General features: G+C 53.5%; 1 protein-coding gene across 1 annotated transcript in view; it reads right to left on the reverse strand.

Moving 5' to 3' along the window:
• The window catches only part of LOC140385163 (uncharacterized), a 223,332-nt gene that overhangs the window by 67,477 nt on the left and 133,080 nt on the right, over positions 1-22,775 (reverse strand). The gene's annotated exons all lie outside the window — the stretch shown is intronic.

A 22,775-nucleotide genomic window follows, 5' to 3' on the forward strand; every position in this document is an offset into this window, starting at 1 on the left:
CGATCTGCGAGTAGCGCTGCTCTGTGGGAGTCATGGCCCGCGAGGCATAGGCGACCGGGGCCCATGATGCAGTGTCATCCCGCTGCAGGAGCACTGCCCCAATGCCGGACTGGCTGGCATTAGTCGAGATTTTAGTGGCACGAGATGTGTCGAAAAACGCCAATACCGGTGCCGTGGTGAGCTTGAGTTTGAGCTCCTCCCATTCCTGCTGGTGTGTGTGCTGCCACTGGAACTCCGTGGACGTTTTGACGAGGTGGCGCAGAGCTGTCGTGTGGGAGGCAAGGTTGGGAATGAACTTCCCCAGGAAGTTGACCATGCCTAGGAAGCGTAGCACTGCTTTCTTGTCTGCTGGCTGCGGCATGGCTGTGATGGCGCTCACCTTGTCTGCATCCGGACGGACCCCTGACCGGGAAATGTGGTCCCCCAGGAACTTCAGCTCGGTTTGGCCGAAAGAACACTTGGCTCGGTTGAGGCACAGGCCGTTTTCACGTATGCGTGCAAAGACGCGTTGGAGACTCCTGTGGTGTGGTGACCAGATGATGACGTCGTCCACGTAGACGTGCACCCCTTCGATGACTTCCATCATCTGCTCCATGGTCCTATGAAAGACCTTAGATGCCGAGATGATGCCAAATGGCATTCGGTTGTAGCAGAACCTGCCGAAAGGGGTGTTGAAGGTGCACAGCTTTCGGCTGGACGGATCGAGTTGGATCTGCCAAAAGCCCTTAGAGGCATCCAGTTTCGTAAATATTTTCGCCTGGGCCATTTCGCTCGTGATCTCTTCCCATTTGGGTATGGGGTAATGTTCACTCATAATATTGTTATTGAGGTCTTTTAGGTCAATACAGATCCGGAGCTCGCCGGAGGGCTTCTTGACACACACCATGGAGCTGACCCACGGCGTGGGCTCCGTGACCATGGATAGGACCCCTTGGTCCTGGAGATCCTGCAGCTGCTGCTTGAGGCAGTCTTTGAGTGGCGCAGGGACTCTGCTAGGTGCGTGAATGACCGGGGTGGCGTCTGGTTTGAGCCAAATTCTGTAGGTGTATGGCAGTGTTCCCATGCCCTCGAATGCCTGGTTGTGGGCGAGGAGCGATTGGAGCTGTGCATTGAACTCTGCATCCGGGAAGTCAGACGTGCCGTCTGGAGAGCGAGAGTGGACTCGTTGCACGAGGTGGAGAGCCTTGCATGCCTGTGCGCCTAGCAGGGAATCCTTCGATGAGCCGACTATCTCGAACGAGAGTGTGGCCGTGTGTGTCACCTGGAGCTGGCAGGATCCCATCGCCGGGATAACATTCCCATTGCAGTCGACCATCCTGCACCGGGACGGCCGAATTGGTGGTCTGACCTTCATGGCGTAGAAGGCTGACCATGCTATGAGGTTGGCGGAGGCGCCAGTGTCCAGGCGGAAAGTTATCGGCAATCGGTTGACCGTCAGGGTGGCACACCATTCATCGCCCGGATTTATCGTGTTAACTCGGTTCCCATCAATGACCGCAACACGGAAGGCGTCTCGGTCATCTGTGTCACCGGTCTGGATGTCGTCTGGGCACGATTCATAATGAGGAGGCTGAATGGTCCGCACATCCCTGCGAGGTTGTCGGAGTTGTGGAAGATTGACAGGTTGAGCTGCTCGACAGTAAGCAGCGTAGTGGCCCACCTTGCCACAGCGTAGGCATTGTCAGGTTCTTGTGGGACATTGCCGCTTTAAATGTGCAGATCCACAGTTGCCGCACATTGTGACGTCATGGCGTTCGTTGCGCCACTGCGCATGCGCAGTTCGGTCTTGCGTCGAGCGCGCCTGCGCATCACGTCCCTCAGTGTTGCCATAGGTTTTGGCGCGCACAAGCGTGGGCAGCCTCGAAAATCGCGCAAAATGGCCTCCCTCGTCCGGGCTGCGGGCCGGGAGGAACTCGATCGCCTGGACCCGTTTGGCCTCGTGGGGCACCTGGCTCGCCGATCCGGCCGCGTAGGACCCCCGCCGCGCCTATTCGGTTGCCTTAAATTGGGCATAACGGCTAGCCGCATTTTCGTGCAGAACCCAGGCTTCGATTGCGGAGGCTAAGGTGAGGCCTTTTATTTTTAAAAGCTGCTGGAGTAGGGTGCCCGAGGCGACCCCAAAAACAATCTGGTCCCGAATCATGGAATCTGAGGTGGTGTCGTAACCGCAGGACTGCGCGAGGATACGGAGATGCGTAAGGAAGGATTGAAAGGGCTCATCCTTACCTTGCAGTAGCTGCTGGAAGACAAACCTCTCGAAGCTCTCGTTGACCTCGACGTTGAAGTGTTGGTCGAGCTTGAGAAGGAATGTCTTGTATTTGGATTTGTCCTCGCCTTCCGCGAACACTAGGGAGTTGTAGACATGGATGGCGTGCTGACCTGCGGTGGTGAGGAGGATGGCGATCTTTCTGGTGTCCGAGGCGCTCTCTTTTTCGTTGGCTTCCAGAAAGAGCTGGAAGCGCTGTTTGAACAGCTTCCAATTGACGCCGAGGTTCCCAGCGACTTGCAACGGCTGCGGTGTGTTGACGGTGTCCATGGTGCAGGATGGCAGATTTGTGGGTAGGTATCAAATCACTCCTGGTATCATGAAGTGTTGGGTACTCTGATACACAGACGAACCAACATGGTTGCGAATGGTACAACGCAGTTTTATTTCAATCAACTATTAACATAGTAAACTCTGGTACTCAGCACATGGTGAATGTCTGAGTGGCTGGCAATGAGGTCTGTGCCCTGAGCCGTCTCCTGCTCGAGTGCCCAGGAAGTGTCGTGTTCCCTGTTTTGTACTGTGTATGCTCTTGTCTGTGATTGGCTGTCGTGTTGTGTGTGTTGATTGGTCCATTGATCTGTCCATCATTATGTATGTATGTATGTGCTGTGATGTTCACCTGAATATCATGACAGGACCCAGAAGGGGAGGCTAGTGATGGCCCAAGGTGTACAATCGTCGTTGGTCATTCCATGTGCTGACGACAATGTTGGATTTAACAATTATAGAGGGGGGTCCTTTAAAATATTAGCCAAAATGATTCTTGAAAATTACTGAATTTATAGAAATATGAGTATGTTATAATCATTTGAATACTGTCCAAGACTGTCTCAAATGTTATGAATAATGTACTACAAGTTCTGATATGATATGAAAGGTACATTCGACAAGCTTGAAACAATATCGTAACTGAGACCAAATGTGACATAGGGAGTTTGATGGGACCAGGAGCTCCTTCCATCTGACCATGCAACCTAGAAGAAAGTCATTGGGGAGGTTAGCACCTGTGGCACTCAGAAAAGGACCGTCCTGCAGTGCTGCAAATACTTGAATGATCTCTGCTCTGCTCGGGTGAATGAAACTTCTTCTCACTGCAAACTCGCACTCTCATAAGGACATTAGGCAATCTGAATGTTCGAGTCTACAGGAATTCAGATATGACCAGCGGATGGGACATCATTACTGAATGTCCACCAGCCACTTTAAGCTCACCATCTCATGTATGCCTCTGCAAAAAAGGCTTCTAAATCCCTTACTGGGCAGGGGTTAGCAGACAACAGGCGTGCATGCTTCTGAACGGCTCTTTGATCCATAATACATCCATCAATACATCTATCGTTATGCAGGACAAGATCTCATGTACCAAAAAGGAGGGAGCCAAGGCCAGCAGGGAGTTGTGGATCATCTGGGCAGCACGGTAGCATGGTGGTTAGCACAATCGCTTCACAGCTCTAGGGTCCCAGGTTCGATTCCCGGCTTGGGTCACTGTCTGTGCGGAGTCTGCACGTTCTCCCCGTGTGTGCGTGGGTTTCCTCCGGGTGCTCCGGTTTCCTCCCACAGTCCAAAGATGTGCAGGTTAGGTGGATTGGCCATGATAAATTGCCCTTAGTGTCCAAAATTGCCCTTAGTGTTGGGTGGAGTTACTGGGTTATGGGGATAGGGTGGAGATGTGGGCTTGGGTAGGGTGCTCTTTCTGAGAGCCGGTGCAGACTCGATGGGCCAAATGGTCTCCTTCTGCACTGTAAATTCTATGACCTATGATCTCATCATTCGAGGAACAGGCCGCAGAACTGGAGAGTGCAGATAAGGATCGTTCCTGTACGGAAGGCAAGATCCTCCTCAAAAAGCTAGAGACTTATCTTTAATGTCTGAGCCTCCTTAGTCAATCACTAATTCTCTCTAGTACCAGCAAGAAAAGGGGAAGGGCATCCTCCAACAGATGACTCAGCCCCGGCAGCCAGACCATTTCTGAGGAGGAAGCAGTTGTAACTCAGGTGAAGAACCGTCACTGCGTTCATCCACATTCTCCACCAGCACAGATACACATTGGTGGGACCTAGTTCTAGAATAGGCTCGGGCTCACAGTCTGGTGAACACCTTACAGACCCAGGTTCACAGGAGGTAGAGGCAGCGGCAGCTGAGGTCTGGCGCTCGGAGGCCTTTGCAGCATCCAATGATGAGCGCCTAGAATCGTCCCTAAGAGCTACGTTTGGAGATGCAGGAAGAGGCAGGGGAACATCAAGCAGAGTTGTCAGAATGCCATCCCAAACTGGAACAAAAGATGGAAGAATTTGTCCACGTTCTGTCTGATGTTGTGGCTCTGGCGTGCGAATGCAACTAAGTCTCAGTTGGAAGGATGGTGGTTGTCTTGGGAGTCCCAGGTTCAAGTTTCTGCTGTAATTGCGTTCAGACCTATACACCATACCTCTTGCCATAGGCCCATTCCAGCAGTGCATAGGTGAGTGGAGGCAGTGCACCTCAATGTCCATCCAAATGCCTCCTCTCCTCAAGTAGCCAGTGAAGGACCATCGAGTACCCAAAGGGAGGAGGAGCACCAGCAATGTGGTCTGGGATCAATCATCCCAGACATTCCAAGAGTGCCCTGCTGCTTCACCTCCACTCTGCCAGTCACCCCATCAACTCTAGCAGGTCAGGGTAAGGAAGATGCACTTACACCGGAGCAGGAAACCGCTGGCAGACTGGGGCCCTCAAGGCCTTGGGCCACAAGAGGACACCCCTGAAGCCATCCCAGACAACATGCATAACAGTCAACAGTCACCTCTGCTCCAGATACTGGGGCTGCACCTCAATGTAGTGTTGGGTAAGATCAATGAAGAAGTTTTGAGTGCACACTTGTAGCATGGCAGTTCACTCATTGTGTATAGTTGTCACTTTTGTAAATATATTTTGCATTAATCCTTATCCAAGTATCATGGATTCAACAGATATTCAATGTGATTTAATGTCCCACATTAATTCAAGGGTCAAAAACATCCTTAAGCAAATCTACATGGTACAGTCTTTCCAGACATGGCATCACCAAGTCAGTGAACGTGGCAGCTTTCAAGAGAATGAAATACCAATTCACTCATGGATGAACTCATGTCAGTATGATACCAGTTTAATAAGATTGCCCGAACACATATGACCCTGATGGTTGGTCAATACACCTGTTAGCCTCAAGTCTCAGGTAGACATTATTAGGGCTCAGGAGAAGTACTTAGCAAGGTTAATGATTACCCTTTTCTTGTTGCACTGATGCTCGTTGTTTGTGGATGGCACAAGTATTTTTTGTAACTAATGTCTATAATCGCTTCTCCAATGTGTAGTTTACAATACTTTATAAGAGTGAGTTTTGGGGATGAAGTAGTATAAATGTCAAACCCCAGAGGCTTCCATACCTCTCTGCAGGTCGCTTAAGGTTGAAATTTGTGCTATGCTTAGGTCCTACTTTCCCCATGCATGGTGCTGAACTCAAGGGATGAGGATCAATCGGGTAAATTATAAGTGTCTGCAGGAGGGGTGATAAATGTCTGCATGGCAGCTGGTATGGGTGCCGGCATGTGGTGAAGGGTGTTGGTGGGGTGGGGGAACTGGTGTGGGATGAGGGTTGGTGCCAGGGCACAGTGCTGCCTACTCACCCTGGCCGCCCTGTGGCGTTCATGCAGTTTCTTTCGGCACCACTGGCCAGACGGTGTTGCTCACAACGCTTACAGCCTCTGCCACCTGCACCCAGGCACAGCGAACGGTGGCGGCTAGCATCCTCCTTCCCAGGCCGGGGTACAGGCTTGCCTGCCTCTCCTCCACGGCGTCCAGCAGCTCGGCTTCCGTAAAACAGGGTGCCGCTCTGCTCGCTGCTATCTTGTTGGCTGGGATGGTGTGTGTGGGGAGTGAAGTGTGTCTGTGTGGCTGCAGCTTGTCAGCCTCCTGAATGCCAATCGCGAATCCAGCGAATCCTGCACCAATTTTCATTGGAATCAATTGTGTTCCACGTGGCGTCAGTGCAAGCTCCTTAATGGTCATTGAATTAGTCCAGGTGTACCACCAGTTTTGCTGTTGTAGAACTCCGCGAATCCTGCCCCAGCATCAACACTTAGCTTCAGGAATGGCGAATTCCACCATGTAGCTTTTACTTATTTTTTAAAATGTTTTTATTAAGGCATTTATATATATATATATATGTCAAACGCAACCAAAACAAAAAAGAGAACAAACGTGAAATCACACAACAAATAAATCGAGGGCCCTCAGTCATTCATAAAGCTCCGATTCATAAAGCATCCTGTAAAACTCCTCAAATACCAGGTTCACCCCCACTGGGTCCAGTACCACTCTACCCCTCCTGTCCTTCACCCTTCCAATCTCCCTCGCCGCCTCCTGCTTCCTGAGTTGGTGGGCCAGCATCCTACTAGCCTTCTCTCCGTACTCATACACTGCCCCTCTGGTCCAATGCAGCTCCCCTACTACCTTCCCCGTGGACACCATCCCGAACTCCATCTGGAGCTTCTGCCTCTCCTTCAACAATTCTGCCTCCGGGGCCTCCTAATATCTTCTATCCATCCGCAGAATTGCATCTGCCAACCTTGCCATCTCGGCTCACACCTGCTTCTCCCCATGCGCCCGGATCAATATGAACACCCCCCATATCACTGCCTTGAGCGCCTCCCACAGCGTGGCGGCCCAGACCTCACTTGCATCATTTAGTTCCACATACCCCGGACGGTGGCCCTCGGCCCTCACCTGCTCACACACCTCCTCATCCGCTAACAACCCTCTGTCCACCCTCCACTGTGGGCGATGTGCCCCCCCCAGTCCGCTTGTAAGTCCATCCAATGCGGTGCGTGGTCTGAAACCACGATCACCGAGTACCCCGAGCTGACCACCCCCGCCAATAATGTCTTGCCCACAACAAAAAATCCGAGTACACCCTGTGTACATGGGAGAGTTATGAGAACTTCTTCACCCTCGGCCTCCCAAACCTCCACGGGTCCACCACCCCATGAGCTCCATAAATACCTTCAGCTCCTTTGCCACCGGCAACACCCTCCCCGACCTCGGCTCAACCACTGCACTGGGTCAATGACCGTGTTAAAGTCCACACCCCATAATCAACCCGTGAAATTCCAGGTCCGGGATCTTCACCAACATTAACCAAAATCCCCTCCAGCTTGCCACTCACCATCACAAACCTTCCCCCGAATCTGATACTATATTCTCCACCTCAAACGCCAACCCCGCGTATTCATGTCTAATACCGAATGGAAGACTTGCCCTACCCATCTTTTCCTTAGCCTTGTCCGATCCCTGATCATCAAGTGTGTTTCTTTCAAAAAGCTCCTCAGGTGTGTGAAAACGCACAACCATTTAATTGACCCATTCAGCCCCCTCACGTTCCATGAGATCAGCTTGGTTGGAGAGCAACCCGGGCCCCCCCCCCCCCCCCCGCTGATCAACCCGTCCGCCCGCTGATCAACCCACCCCCCTCCCCTGCTGATCAACCCACCCCACTCCACTGCTGATCAACCCGCCTCCCCCCCTGCTGATCAACCCACCACCCCCCCTGCTGATCAACCCGCCCGCCCGCTGATCAACCCGCCTCCCCCCTGCTGATCAACCCACCCCCACCTGCTGATCAACCCACCCGCCCGCTGATCAACCCGCCTCCCCCCCTGCTGATCAACCCACCCCCACCTGCTGATCAACCCCCCTCCCCTGCTGATCAACCCGCCTCCCCCCCTGCTGATCAACCCACCCCCCTCCCCTGCTGATCAACCCGCCCCCCCGCTGATCAACCCGCCTCCCCCCTGCTGATCAACCCACCCCCCTCCCCTGCTGATCAACCCGCCCCCTCCCCTGCTGATCAACCCGCCCCCTCCCCTGCTGATCAACCCGCCCCCTCCCCTGCTGATCAACCCGCCCCCTCCCCTGCTGATCAACCCGCCCCCTCCCCTGCTGATCAACCCGCCCCCTCCCCTGTTGATCAACCCACCCCCCTCCCCTGCTGATCAACCCGCCCCCCTCCCCTGCTGATCAACCCCCCTCCCCTGCTGATCAACCCGCCTCCCCCCCTGCTGATCAACCCGCCTCCCCCCCTGCTGATCAACCCCCCTCCCCTGCTGATCAACCCGCCCCCTCCACTGCTGATCAACCCGCCCCCCCCCTGCTGATCAACCCGCCTCCCCCCCTGCTGATCAACCCACCCCCCTCCACTGCTGATCAACCCGCCTCCCCCCCTGCTGATCAACCCGCCCCCCCCTGCTGATCAACCCACCCCCCTCCCCTGCTGATCAACCCACCCCCCTCCACTGCTGATCAACCCGCCTCCCCCCCTGCTGATCAACCCCCCTCCACTGCTGATCAACCCGCCTCCCCCCCTGCTGATCAACCCCCCTCCCCTGCTGATCAACCCGCCCCCCTCCCCTGCTGATCAACCCGCCTCCCCCCCCTGCTGATCAACCCCCCTCCCCAGCTGATCAACCCGCCTCCCCCCCTGCTGATCAACCCACCCCCCTCCACTGCTGATCAACCCGCCTCCCCCCCTGCTGATCAACCCACCCCCCTCCACTGCTGATCAACCCGCCTCCCCCCCTGCTGATCAACCCACCCCCCTCCACTGCTGATCAATCCCCCCCCTGCTGATCAACCATGTGCTTCTTGGTCCAGCACACGGCCCATGTCACGCGACCCTCCAGGCCCACCCACGGACGTCCACCGTCACCACTCCCTCCCATGATACGCCACAGCAACAACCCCTTTGTCAGCAGCACCCCCCCCCCCCCCCTCCTGAACAAAACAACAATCCCACCCCCCACTGTTACACTTGATGTATTGGGTAGGCTGGGTCGATGTGGACTGCACTTGATGCAGTGTAGCAAGAGACAGACCTCCAACACTTGGTAAGATGCAACACGAGTTTATTTAACATCTAAACTATTGTACATGTTCAACTGTGGGTTGACACTATGCTGACTTGATTGGAGACCTGATACTAGCCTAACCAGACTTACTAGCTACCACATGGTGTTTGCACTGGCCAGCTCACGAGCTCTGACTGTCTCAGAGGCTGGGTCCCGAGAGAGCAGGAAAACTGGTGCCCTCTGGCTTTATAGTGGTCGTGTCCTGTCTGGTGATTGGCTGCTCTGTTCTGTGCGTTTACTGGTCATCCTGTGTGTCAATTACTGCCTGTCTGCACTTCATTATATATATAGATGTACATTATGACATCTCCCCCCTCCCCCCGTTTTTTTTTTATTGTTTGTGGTTAGATAATAAATATTAAGGTGCATGTACGTGTGGACGTGTATATGTGCATGACTATATACAGAATGTGCTAAAATGAACTTATGTACATAGAAAGGTGTCGCTAGTGCAGATATAGAGCAGATGAAACGGTAAAAACGATATTTACAGAGGTCGGAACGATAAGGTAACAAAATTGTGCAAAGGTTCAGTCTATAAGTTTAGTCTTTGTGGCGGGGGACAAATTCTGGTTCACCGCCTCAAGGGTGGATCAGGGGCCGCCTGCGATTGGATAGGCGGGACCGCCGCCAATGCGGTGGTCACAGAGGTCGGCAGGATTGCTGGTAGGGCACATCCGGAGGAAGCATTGTGTGAGGCGGGACATCATGGTTAGATGGCGGGCGTGGAACTCTGCGCAGCGCCGTCTGTAGGAGCCATCAGCCATGCGGACGAGGAACGATCTCGGGGCCACTTGCTTGACCACCACAGCTGAGGTGGACCAGCCGCCGTCAGGCAACTGCACACGAACACGATCAGTTGGGACCAGCTTGGGGAGATCCTTGGCATGAGCGTCGTATGCTGATTTCTGTTGGGCCCGAGGCTGCTGCATCTTTTGTATGACCGTGAGGTGGTCAAGGTCTGGAACATGGATGGCTGGAACCGTGGTTCGCAGAGTGCGATTCATGAGCATCTGCGCGGGAGACAACCCAGTGGACAGCGGGGATGCTCTGTATGCCAGCAGCGCCAGGTTGAAGTTGGAGCCTGAGTCTGCAGCCTTGCATAGTAGTCTCTTGACGATATGGACCCCTTTTTCGGCCTTCCCGTTTGACTGCGGGTGGTAGGGGCTGGAGGCTACGTGACGGAAGTTGTATAGGCGGGCAAAATCAAACCATTCCTGACTGTAAAAACAGGGACCATTGTCACTCATCGCCGTGAGCGGTATCCCATGCCTGGCAAACGTTTCTTTGCATGCTTTAATCACCGCCTTCGACATGAGGTCGGACAGTTTCACCACTTTTGGGTAATTGGAGAAGTAGTCGACCAGGAGGACATAGTCACACCCCTTGGCATGGAAAAGGTTGACACCGGGATAAGTAACTGGCTATCACATAGAAGACAGGGTGGTGGTGGCTGAAAAATTTTCAGACTGGAGACCAGTTACCAGCGGTGTACCACAGGGATCAGTGCTGGGTCCTCTGCTATTTGTGATTTTTATAAATGACTTGGAGGAGGGGGCTGAAGGGTGGGTCAGTAAATTTGCTGATGACACCAAGATTGGTGGGGTAGTGGATGAGGTGGAGGGCTGTTGTAGGCTGCAAAGAGACATTGATAGGATGTAGAACTGGGCCGAAAAATGACAGATGGAGTTTAACCCTGATAAGTGCAAGGTGATTCATTTTGGTAGGACAAATTTGAATGCGGATTACAGGGTCAACGGCAGGGTTCTGAGGAATGTGGAGTAACAGAGCGATCTTGGGGTTCATATCCACAGATCTCTGAAGGTTGCCACTCAAGTGGATAGAGCCGTGAAGAAGGCCTATAGTGTGTTAGCGTTTATTAACAGGGGGCTTGAGTTTAAGAGCCGTGGGGTTATGTTGCAACTGTACAGGACTCTGGTGAGACCACATTTGGAGTATTGTGTGCAGTTCTGGTCACCTCATTATAGGAAGGATGTGGAAGCATTGGAAAGGGTGCAAAGGAGATTTACCAGAATGCTGCCTGGAATGGAGGGTAGGCCTTATGAGGAAAGATTGAGGGAGCTAGGGCTTTTCTCATTGGAGGTTTATAAGATGATGAGGGGGATAGATAGAGTGGACGTTCAGAGACTATTTTCTCGGGTGGATGTAGCTGTTACAAGGGGGCATAACTATAAGGTTCAGGGTGGGAGATATAGGAGGGATGTCCGAGGTAGGTTCTTTACTCAGAGAGTGGTTAGGGTGTGGAATGGACTGCCTGCTGTGATAGTGGAGTCGGACACTTTAGGAACTTTCAAGCGGTTATTGGATAGGCACATGGAGCACACCAGAATGACAATGAGTGGTATAGCTAGATCTTGGTTTCGGACAATGCTCAGCACAACATCGAGGGCCGAAGGGCCTGTTCTGTGCTGTACTGTTCTATGTTCTATGACTTTAGACCATGGGGAGGTCACTATCTCATGTTGCTGCAGAGTTTCTTTGGGTTGAGCTGGCTGAAATTTCTGACATGTGGGACAGTTGAGGACCGTGTTGGCAAAGTCCAGGCTGATGCTTGGCCAATAGACTGCCTCCCAAGCTCTGGATCGACATTTCTCTACCCCCAGGTGACCCTCATGGAGTTGGCGGAGCACCATAGCTCGCATGCTCTGCAGAATCACAATCCTATCGAGCTTCATGAGGATGCCGTCCACCCACCGTCAGGTCGTCCTTGACGTTGTAAAACTGGGGACACTGTCCCTTCTGCCAGCCATTCGTGAGGTGCTGCATCACACGCTGTAGCAGAGGATCCTTGGCCGTTTCTTCACAAATTTGGATTACCCTCTCATCAGTGGCCAGAAGGTTGGAGGCACACAATTGCACCTGCGCATCGATTTGGCAGACAAAGTCAGTTTGTTCACACGGTGTGGTGATAGACCTGGAAAGGGCATCTGCAACAATGAGTTCTTTGCCTGGCATGTAGACAAGTTCAAAGTCGTAGCGGCGTAGCTTGAGAAGGATTCGTTGTAACCGAGGCGTCATTTCATTTAAATCCTTCTGGACTATGTGGACTAATGGCCGGGGATCCGTCTCAACCGTGGATTTTGGGAGGCCATACACTTTAGTCGTGAAATTTGTCAATTCACGTTAGGAGGCCCAGGCATTCCTTCTCAATCTGAGCGTACCGTTGCTCAGTGGGCGTCATGGCTCTGGAGGCATATGCAACTGGGGCCCATGAGGAGGAGTCATCCCGTTGGAGGAGCACCGCCCCAATAGCGTCCTGACTCACGTCAGTGGATATTTTGGTCTCCTTGGTAGGGTCGAAGAACGCCAGAAACGGGGCTGTGGTGAGTTTTGCCCTCAGCTCACGCCATTCGTTCTCATGAGCGGGCAGCCACTGGAATTCCGTCGAATTTTTGACGAGATGGCGGAGGGCTGTGGTGTGGGATGCCATTTTGGGAATGAACTTCCCGAGGAAGTTGACCATCCCTCGAAAGCGGAGGACCGCCTTCTTGTCCTCTGGGGTCTTCATGGCATTGATCGCCGAGACCTTGTCAGCAGCTGGTCGCACGCCTTGCTGCGAGATGTGGTCTCCAAGGAATTTGATTTCTGATTGACTGAACGAGCACTTGGCTCTGTTGAATCGGAGGCCATGCTCATGGATTCTGTGGAATACCTGCTTGAGGCGATCAATGTGTTCTTGAGGGGTTGTGGACCAGATTATGACATCGTCAACATACACGCGCACCCCCTCGATACCCTCCATCATCTATTCCATGATGCGGTGAAATACCTCTGAGGCAGAGATGATGCCAAAAGGCATCCGGTTGTAGCAGTAGCGACCGAACGGTGTATTGAATGTGCACAGCTTGCGACTGGGTGCATCCAGCTGTATTTGCCAGAACCCCTCGGAGGTGTCCAGCTTCGGAAAGAATTTGGCATGAGCCATCTCGCTGGTCAACTCTTCTCGTTTTGGTATTGGGTAATGTTCCCTCATAATGTTGCGGTTTAAATCCTTGGGGTCGATGCAGATTCGAAGCTCCCCTGACGGCTTCTTGACGCAGACCATGGAGCTGATCCAGTCCGTGGGTTTTGTGACCTTTGATATGATGCCCTAGTCCTGGAGGTCCTGTAACTACTGCTTGAGGCGATCCCGACGTGGTGCGTGGATCAAAGGTGTTTGGTTTGAGCAGGATTTTGTATCGGTATGGGAGTGTGCCCATTCCGTCGAACACGCTATGGTACCGCGTGATGATGTAATCAATTTCAGCCTGGAAGTGCTCATCAGGTGAGGCCGTCGCCTGTGAGGATGACATGGTGTGGACTCGCTGAACCTGGTTCAGGAGTTTGCAGGCCCGAGCACCAAGCAGGAATGCTCTGTCAGGTCCCACGATCTCAAATCGCAGTGTTGCTTTAAATGACTTATTGGAGACTCCGAGTTGGCATGAGCCACTGGCAGCTATGGCATTGCCATTGTAGTCAAGGAGCTGGCAGGCCGGTGGAAGAATGCTTGGTCTGACGTGGATGGTGTCGAGATCGGATTTCGAGATGAGGTTCGCCAATGCGCCGGTGTCCAGTTTGAACCGGATGCGAGCCTTGTTGACTGTGAGGACAGCACACCACTTGTCGTCGGGATCCACGCTGAGGATCGGGAGGTGCTTCACTGTCTTGGAGAAAGCCAGTGCATGCTTCGTAATGATGCCCACCCGGTATGGAGATTTGAGGCACTCAGCATCAGGATCTGTTGGGCTGTCGGGGTCGGAGTCTGGCATGGCCTGCTGTATTGAACGGACGCTTCTGCGCCGTGGCTGGGATCGCTGGATGCAGATCTGCAAAGGGCTGCGTAGTGGTCAAGCTTGCCACATTGTAGACGCCGTCGTGATTTTGCCGGACATTGCCGCTTTAAATGGGCAGAGCCACAATTCGGACACGTCATGACTCCAACGTCAGCGCGTTCCGTGCGCCATCGCGCGCGCAGGGCGGTCGAACGACGTACGCACCTGCGCAGTCTGGTCGTCGATCTCGCCGTCCCCTCGGTCGTGGCGCGCATGTGCAGGGGCCCAGGAAAAGCGCGCAAAAAGGCCTCTCGCGTCGATACTTAGGCCCTGCATTTGTGCAAAGGCCTGCATCCGTTCCGCCTCGTGGGAGGTTAGCTTTGCCGTTTCTGCCGCCCTGATGTGGGAGTACCGATTGTTAGCATGTTCGTGGAGAACGCACGTTTCGATGGCGATGGTGAGGGTGAGCTGCTTGACTTTCAGGAGCTGCTGGCGAAGGGAATCAGAGTGGACCCCGAAAACGATCTGACCCCGGATCATGGAATCAGTGGTCGAGTCATAGTTACATGACTGCGCAAGGATGCGGAGATGGGTCAGAAAGGATTGAAAAGGTTCATCCTTACCCTGAAGCCTCTGCTGGAAAACGTACCGTTCAAAGCTCTCATTCACCTCAATGTCGCAGTGGCTGTCGAACTTCAGCAGGACTGTTTTAAATTTTGTCTTGTCTTCGTCTTCAGCGAATGTAAGGGAGTTGTAGATGTGGATGGCATGGTCCCCGGCTGTGGAGAGGAATAGTGCGATCTTCCTGGCGTCCGATGCGGCCACGAGGTCGGTGGCTTCGAGAAAGAGTTGGAAATTTTGTTTAAAGATCTTCCAATTTGCACCGAGGTTGCCGGCGATGCGGAGCTGCGGCAGAGGGCGGACGTTTTCCATGTCACCGGAGGGCTGTTTGCTGGTCAACGCTGATTCACTCAAGGTAGGTCCGTCAATTTTCAGCATCACTCTCTGGTACCATGATGTGTTGGGTAGGCTGGGTCGATGGAATAGTGTAGATGGGCTTTAGAGTGGTTTCACTGGTCGGCGCAACATCGTGGGCCGAAGGGCCTGTACTGCGCAGTAATGTTCTATGTTCTATGATGTGGACTTCATTTGATGCAGTGCAGCGAGAGACAGACCTCCAACACTTGATAAGATGCAACACGATTTTATTTAACATCTAAACTATTATACATGTTCAACTGTGGGTTGACACTATGCCGACTTGACTGGGGACCTGATACTAGCCTAACCAGACTTACTAGCTAACACATGGTGTTTGCACTGGCCAGCTCACAAACTCTGACTGTCTCAGAGGCTGGGTCCCAAGAGAGCGGGAAAACTGGTGCCCTCTGGCTTTATAGTGGTCGTGTCCTGTCTGGTAATTGGCTGCTCTGTTCTGTGTGCTTACTGGTCATCCTGTGTGTCAATCACTGCCTGTCTGCACTCCATTATATACATAGATGTATATTATGACAACACTAACCACCTGACTACCCCCCACTGTGCTCTCATTAACTGGCCCGCCCAGCTAGCCTGGCAGCACCCGCCCAAGGTGCCTGAGTCTCCTACCCCCTCTCACTAATTCCTCCCCCCCAACTGCACACGTACCTCCATAGCACAAAGAACAATGGAACAAGAAAACAGGTGCACTCACCCTCAACGCAACAAACCATCTCGAAGGAGAAAAGTCTCCAACAATCAACAAACGAAAAAAGATACAAGCAAAAATGGACAGAAAAGTACCCATCTCCTCACACCTCCCCCACAGTTCAATGTCTTCATTCTCCTGCCAGTCCAATGTTTCTTAAAATCTCCTTTGCCTCCTCTGGTGTTCCAAAATAATGTTCTCGGCTATTAAATGTCATCCAAAGGCGGGCTGGGTACAACATTCTGAACTTCACCCCCTTTTCAAAGAGGGCCTTCACCCGATTAAACCAGGCTCTCCTCTTTGCCAGGTCCGCACCCAGGTCCTGGTACACCCGAAGCTCGTTCCCTTCCCAGGTGAACCTCCTCGTTTGCCTTGCCCATCTCAATATCTTCTTATCCGGGTACCAGTGAAGATGCACCACCATCGCCCTCGGTGGCTCATTCGCCTGCGGCTTCCTCATCAGTGCCCTGTGCGCTTGGTTGGCCTCCAGGAGCCGGTTTAAAGTCTTCTCTGCCATCAACCTTTCCAGCATCTTGGCCACATACGTCCCAGCCTCCACTCCCTCGATGCCTTCAGGCATCCCCACGATTCATAGATTCTGTCTCCAGGTGCAATTCTCCACGTCTCCCACCTTCTTCTTTAACCGCTTCTGGGTCTCTCGCATCAGACCCACTTCAGCCACTAACAAGGCGAGCTGCTCCTTGTGCTCCCCCACTGCTTCCTCCACTTTCCAAATGGCCTGGCCCTGGGACTCCAGCCTCTGCTCCACGTGGTCAATTCACCCTTTGGCCAAGTCCTTCTGGGCCTCCCAGCCTCTGTCAGGGACTGTTTAGCACAGGGCTAAATCGCTGGCTTTGAAAGCAGACCAAGGTAGGCCAGCAGCACGGTTCAATTCCCGTACCAGCCTCCCCGAACAGGCGCCGGAATGTGGCGACTAGGGGCTTTTCACAGTAACTTCATTTGAAGCCGACTTTTGACAATAAGCGATTTTCATTTCATTTCATTTCAAATTCTCATTTAAGAAGTCCAGCAGGTGACCCGTTGACCACTGGCAGGAAAGGCAGACCCTTTACCCTCCGCCATCTTGACCTGTGTCGCACGAAGATTCTCTAGGCCCAATAGTTCCCTTCTTCTTGCTTCTCTTCTGGTCCATAAGTTACTACCTCTCTTCTGGCATCAGTTTCACATGCCATCCCTCAAATTTCCAACCCCTCCCTCCACAAATCACTGGCTGACACCTCGCACCCGTTCCACATTCATGCTTGGACCTCAGCACCCATGGCACTTACCAGTGCAGCCCCTTCATGACCAGGTGCGCTGCCCTTTACCTCCCTCCTGCTATAGATCCACCAAGCTTGTGGTTCACAATTCTTTCTCTTTCTCCTCGCAGGAGAAGCTAGCCCATAATAGGGGGGCAAGAGCCATAACCGGGGACGGACAACCAGAGGTTGAAGTCCTCACCCAATACAAGGAACGGGCCCTGGAGATTGCAGACACAGGGGACAGAGCAGTCACCGACAGGTTGGCCTGCGCCGCAGAGGTGAGGATTCATTGCCCTTTCACTCAATTGACCTGTCTCAGGTGAGTTGTTCATGTCAGACAACATGATCCTGCCCTCTTACTGAACACATGTCCATTCTGCCGCAGGATCTCCATCTGATGAGGCTGGGCCTTGAGAGATACCCCCCTCTCCCCCCACCCCTCCACCACCACCCAATAAACCACCTCGGGGGAGAGCTCCGAGGAGACTACCATTGATATATCACAGCTGTCACCACCATCTTCCACCAATGCAGAGACACATACCTCAATGGGCAATTTAGTGGACAGGTTTCTGGGGCACAATCTGGTGAGCACCAGATAGTTGCTGATGCACATCAGGTGGAGGCAGGAACATCCAAGGGAGACTGCAGTCTCAGCTGAGTCCCAGTCATATGCCCAGCCTCTGGACAAGGTTATCCTGGAGCTGATGCAGATGTTAGGACACGGCCGTGAGTTTCAGGAGGGGGTGTCAGCAGCAATCCGGTGAAAGCATAGCCAATTAGAGGGGTCCCAAAGGCTACGAGCGCATGAGATGATACCAACAATGCGTTGCACTGAGGCCAACACTGCTGGGTTGGCGACCGCAGTGTAAATCCTGGAGCACAAGGTCAGCATCTTGACTGATTTCCAAGGCATGGCTCAGTCCGTGATCACCATCGTTGAGGGCTTTGACAGCATGAGCAAGTCGATGAGAGACGCAGATGGACATTGCCGAGGCACTGCAGAGCATGGCCAGTCACGGAGGTCCATTGCTGAGGGCGACGACACCATGGTGCAGACAATGGGGAGCCGCCAGGACTGGCAAAGCCAGATAATGCAGAGGCCTCGGGAGCTTGCTCCAGCTGTCCCTTCATCCCATGGAGACCCCCAAGACTTCAGAGGACGTCTGCCAAAGACATCAAAGGCCACAGGGCATGGAAAGCAGCAGGCTATCTCCACCTCTGATATGCGCCCTGGGGCGCACCTAGACGTGGCACTAGACCACATAAGATCAAGAAGATTGAGCAGCACTGAGTGGGCACGGGGGGGTACTGGGGGGGGGGGGGGGTCATTATCTGTAGCTAGGGGGACTGAAAGTGTTAAATGTGTACTATTCAAACTTGTTACACCTGATACAAGTGAGGCCTCTGACACATTAATGCACTCCCTCCCCTTGTTTCCTTCCCTCCTCCTCCACTGGGGCCCGAGAGCGACCCCAGACATGGAAAACCTCAGCCCCCAACCAATCCCAACCAAGCCCCTGGGGTGTCAATCACTGCCTGTCTGTGCACCATCACATACCTATGTGTATATTATGACAGGCGCGACCTAACTATTAAATCATGCCCATCATCTACATCCACCTTGTCATGCCCTGTAAGAATTTTGTAAATTTCAATGAGGCCACTCCTGATCCTTCAAAACTTTTGTGACTATTGGCCCAATCTCCCCGACCTTTCCTGGTAAAATGATTCTGCCACCATTCCAGGGATTAATCTGGTGAACCCCTGGTGCATTCCCTCTATGGCGAGTATATCCCTCCTTAGATAAGGGGACTAAAACTGTGCACAATACTTTTGGTAAATATTCTATACAACTTCAGCAAGATGCACACATGACAGTATGACACCAGTTTAGCAAGACAGCCCAAACACACATAAAATTCTTCAGTGGTTTGCGCTTGGACATCTGAAGGTGGAGTGGCTTCTGGAGAGACCCATTTCTCTCATCACTAGCTCTCATGAACGCCTAACGCAGAGGCATTATCATGCTACTGACTCCCAATTGCTCTTTGCACATCAGGACGTAATGACCTTTAACTCTGCATCATGTACCCAAAGCTGCAGATTTATTTGCATTGTTCTCACAAAGAATGTCTCGCCATGACAATATTTTGATTAGTGACCAACACTCTGGACCCTGCAATCGTCGGAAGCCTGACAAGTTTCTGTCCTGGATGACCTTTGCATTAGGGAGCAATGACAGCATCTTCCGTTTATCAACACTGCTGAGGACTTAAGAGATGTGCAATACATTGCTTTCAAGGCATGCCTGTCCTTGACATGGTCCAGCTCAAAAAGCTCAACAATTTCCATTTACCCTACGTTAATGAATGTACTATCATGCAATAAATTCTATATCGGGTTCAGTGTTGTACCTTTACATAAAGACCAATGAAAGCACCCTCAAGCAGCCATCCAGGACGAATGTAAGATTTTCATAGGTGAGGAGATGGCTTCACCAAGATGAGCCACCAGCGACCTATCCCCTGGGCAGCATGTGTCAGACTGCCGAACTGTGTGTTTTCTGTTTCTCCCCGCCAGGAGAAGGCCGCCTATAACCGCTGGAGTAGGAATAGACTGAAGGGGGACCGCCGGATCTTTGCCCCCTCTCCACGGCAGAGCAGTGAGCCCTTGATGTAGTTGGCAAGTCCGAGGAACGGGCAGTCACCGGGGTGGAGGTCAGCACGGGTGAGGAAGTGAGACCCTGCTGAGTCGGGGTTCCCCGTGGCACGTGTGTCAACACCCACCCCATCATCACCCTCACACCACCCTCATCCCCACATCACCCTCAGACCAAGCACCCTCACAACGCCTCTACACCCCACTCCTACACGTCCCTCCCAAACACACTCTCCTACCAGTGGTGCAGGCCATGCATGCTGCCCAGGCCAACAGCACACGGGTGGCATCCGCGGGTGTGAGGATTTTGGTTATGGATCAGCATGTCCAAGGCCTGGGGAAATCTCTGCAGGCGGTGGCCGAGGCCCAGGACAGGGTTGTCCACTCACAGGCATCCACGTGCCAGAGCCACTTGGCCATTGCAGCGGCGCTCCTAAGTGTGGCCCAGTCACAGCGGGCCTTGGCGGAGAGCATCGGCAGCATTTCCCAGGAGCTTGCCGACGTGGCGCAGACACAGAGGGAGGTGGCCCAGGCCCAGAAGGAGATTGTGCAGTCACTGGCTGATGTCGCACAGACCCAGAGGTGGTGGCACAGTCACAGCATGATGTGCGCAGTCCCAGACTGAGGTAGTCCACTTCCTGTGCTCCAGTCCTGTGCTCCATGGTCACGCGCTTGGTCAAGATGGCAGCAAGCCTCCAGGACTGGCAGCACCAGGTGGCGTGGAGCCTCAGGGGTTAGCTTGCTCCCATGGAGTAGCCTGGAGTCCATCAGAAACCCCGAGGCAGGAGGAGGTGATGGGGCCCCTGCCAATGACTCCTGCATTGGAGGTGCCGGAATACCGCAGCACCTACAACTGCCCCTTCTTGTCCGTGCAGGAGCCGTAGTGCGGCAGGAATGTATCAGATTGCAGGCGGGGGGGCGGGGGGTGACACCATGCCCCTGGCCAGTCCCCCCCCAGTCAGTGAACCTGGAGGCTATCAGAGTGTCCCACACACCTTCAGGACGCCGAAGCACCGCTTGATCGCGGACCTGGTCGTTGCCTGGGCATCGTTGTTGCGCGTCTCCGCATCGGACTGTGGCCTCCAGATAGGCATCATCAGCCACGGCTGCAGTGGATAATCCCTATCACCCAACCTCCCAGCCGGGGGGGGCATCTCAAATATTGAAGGGATCGATGAGTGTTCCAAGGTGAAGGCGTTGTGCACACTGCCCAGGTATCTGGCGCAGACATGCGTGATGCCCATCTAGTGGTCACACACCAGCTGTACGTTGATCAAATGGAACCCCTTTCAATTTGTGTACAGCGGCTTGTCATCTGCAGGTGCTCGTAGGGCAACATGCGTCCCGTCAATCACCCCCTGAACCAGGGGCACGTCGGCGATGGCTGCGATCACTGGTGGGCTTGGTCCACATTGAAGTGGATGGATGGTACGGCATGGTAGCACAGTGGTTAGCACCTTTGCTTCATCGCGTCAGGGTCCAAGGTTCAATTCCCGCTTGGATCACTGTCTGTGTGGATTCTGCATGTTCTCCCCGTGTCTGCGTGGGTTTCCTCCAGGTGCTCCGGTTTCCTCCCACAAGTCCCAAAAGACATGCTTGTTAGGTGAATTGGACATTCTGAATTCTCCCTCAGTGTACCCGAACAGACGCCGTATTGTGGTGACAGTAACTTCATTGCGATGTTAATGTCAGCCGACTTGTGACAATAATAAAGATTATTATTATTTTATTACTGTGCCGACTAGGCATATAGGGCCTCAGTGGTGTAAAGAAAGGTTCATGGCGTTCATCATCTTGACGGCCACCAGGAACAGGTGTTCTCCCCATTCCCCCATGATGCCATGTGCGTCATGATCTGGCAAATATGTCGCATTGTCCCCCTGTTCAGCTGGAGTCTTAGCCAGCTTGCCCGGACCGGCAGGTCCTCGAATGACAGTCCCTGCCAGTACACACGAGGCCTGATGCGGTGCCTCCCTTGCACCTCCTCCTGCTCCTCCACGGCCTGTTGGGTGGCTGGCTCTCTATCCTCAGCAGCTGTCTCCTGTTCCTCTAGGGCAGCCTCTGCTGCTGCAGCTTCTCCTCCTCAAGCAGCTCCAGCTCGTACAATTATGGTGTATCATCCATCCAGTGCTGCAATGACCAGGAGGAAGGCCACCATTGCTGATTGAATTCCAATATCCATTGTCTGCAGGGGGTGAAAGGCCGACATGTTAGTATGGTGCATACCCCCATGCCCAACCAGGTCTAATGGGCTACACAGTGGCCCTGGTTGGTACTGCGGACTTTGCCCCCGCATGCCCCCCATCCCTGCACCCACGACCCGGTTGGTGCCTGGCACCGTGGGGGCCTTTGGCCTTGGCCAAAACCCTCCCTGCTGCCAGGAATACCGTCAGCTGCTGCTGCCCATGCAGCGGTACGCTCCGTGGCCCTTGATCGGCGCCCCCTGTAGGGGCTACTGTGGAAATTGCCCTTGGATGGGTCGTGTGGTGCCCCGCCGGCAGGTGGCAGACGGTTGGGGGGGATGGAGGGGTGGGGCACCCGTATGGCTGGTGTCACTTTGCAGAGCCAGAGGCCAAAGTGGGTGGTCATTGGGGTGCGCAGCAAGATCGGGCTTGCAGGTCGCAGCAATGGCAGTTTGTGCCTGGACACCACCCCAATCCTATGGGGGTGTGGTCACCCCGACCCATGCCCGTACCCCATCAACCCTCCCATCCAGCCTGGCAGCACCCCTCGCCCCCCCACCCCAGCTAGCGTCCAGCCCGGCAGCCCACAGTCGCGCCTCTCCATGTCCTACCTCCTCTCTCTCAGCCACGACGACTGTTTCTCCATTTTTAAAAGCACAAATGAACCTTGCCATCGGGAATTTCCCCCAGTGGAATCGGAGAATCGCGGATGACCTGGAGAATACCGGATCAGGCCTGCTAATGATATGCCAATGGGTTTACTGTACATACGGAGTGGGACGCATTGACGCCGCTGTCGAGGAACTGGAGAATTGTGCTTTGACATGAAACAGGCGTCCGCCACAGTTTCGGCTTCAGAGCTGATTCTTCGCCCAATCACGCTTCCCGATTCCGTGTCAGCCGATGGGGAATCCTGCTCACGGTCTTTTGAGCAGGGTTCCGTCCAGTTATATGTCAACTGGGATTGTAATTCAGTCCACATTCTGGATTTAATGGGCCGCTCCACCTTCAACCTGCCAGTGGC

Source organism: Scyliorhinus torazame, chromosome 11, assembly GCF_047496885.1.
Source record: "Scyliorhinus torazame isolate Kashiwa2021f chromosome 11, sScyTor2.1, whole genome shotgun sequence".
In the NCBI taxonomy this organism is placed as follows: Eukaryota; Metazoa; Chordata; class Chondrichthyes; order Carcharhiniformes; family Scyliorhinidae; genus Scyliorhinus; species Scyliorhinus torazame.